Here is a 1,608-nt window from a genome sequence, read left to right on the forward strand (position 1 = left end):
CTTTCTGAACTTTAAGTTTGTCATGCCAATGTCTTCTGAACTCCATAGTTTCTGAAGAAGATTTGGTGGTTAATCTCATGGAGGATCCTTGTACTGGATGAGTCCCTTATCTTCTTGTTTTCAAGATACTCTGTTTGTCTTTGTGTTTTGACAGTTTCATTATAATGTTTCTCAGTGTGGACATCTTTGAATTGCTGCTACTTTAAATGTTTCAGTGTGCTGGATACCCAGATTCATGTTTTTAATAAAATTTTCAAAGTTTGGGGTCATTATTTCTTTAAATACTCTTTCTTCCCTCTTCTTCCTTCTCTCTTTTGGGGACACCCAAAATGTATATACTTGATGTTGTCTCTCAGATCTCTTCTGTTCATTTTTCTCCATACTTTTTCCCTTCTGCTCCTCAAATGGGCAATTTCAATTGGCCTATGTTTGAGTTTCCTGATTCTTCATTCTGCAAACTAAAATCTGCTTTTGAAGCCTTCCAGTGAATTTTCCATTTTACTTCCTTACATTTCAGTTCCAGATTTCCATTTGCTTCCTTTTCACAATTATTTATTGATTTCTGCTATTTAGTGAAATGTAGTTCTCCTGATTTTCTTTAGTTATTTGTCCATGGTTTCCTTTAGCTCTTTGACTATGTTTAAGACAGTTGATTGAAAGTCTTTGTCTAGTAAGTCAGTCCACTCTTCTTCAGGAACAATTTCTTTCCATTGTTTTTCCTGTGAATGAGTCATACTTTCATACATGCATAACTCATGTTTTTTGAAGTTGAAAACTAGACATTTTCAATGTCAATGGTAACTGTGAAAATTACATTTTCTAAACTATTTTTATATAGATTGTATTCTTTATTGTGTGTGGTCACTGAAGTCTCATAGTTGTAGATGTGTGGCCTTATATCCGAGTTCTCTATTCTATTCCATTGGTCTATGCATCTGTTTTTGTACCAGTACCATGCTGTTTTGGTTACTGTAGCTTTGTAGTATAGTTTGAAGTCAAGTAGCAGGATGCCACCAGCTTTGTTCTTTTTGCTTAAAATTGTCTTGACCATAAAGCTCTTTTTGGTTCTATATGAATTTTAAAATCATTTCTTCTAATTCTGTGAAAAATACCAATGGTAGTTTAATGAGAATAGTATTGAATCTATAAATTATTTTGGGCAATATGACCATTTTCACGAAATTGATTCTTTCTATCCACGAGCATGGAGTGTTTTTCCATTTTTTTGTGTCCTCTCTGATTTACTTGAGCAGCAATTTGTAGTTCTCCTTGAAGAGATTCTTCAATTCCTTTGTGATCTGTATTCCTAGGCATCTTATTCTGTTTGTAGCAATTGTGAATAGAAGTTTATTCACGATTTGACTCTCTGCTTGTCTATTGTTGTACAGGAATGCTTGTGACTTCTGCCATTGTTTTTGTATCCTGAGACTTTACTGAAGTTGCTTATCAGCTTAAGAAGCTTTTCAGCTGAAACAGTGGGGTTTTCTAGATACAGGATCACGTGATTTGCAAACAAAGACAATTTGACTTCCTCTCTTCCTGTTTGAATATCCTTTCTTTCTCTTACCTGATTGCCCTGACCAGAACTTCCAATACTGTGTTGAGTAG

Source organism: Mandrillus leucophaeus, unplaced genomic scaffold, assembly GCF_000951045.1.
Source record: "Mandrillus leucophaeus isolate KB7577 unplaced genomic scaffold, Mleu.le_1.0 Scaffold1387, whole genome shotgun sequence".
NCBI classification, from domain to species: domain Eukaryota; kingdom Metazoa; phylum Chordata; class Mammalia; order Primates; family Cercopithecidae; genus Mandrillus; species Mandrillus leucophaeus.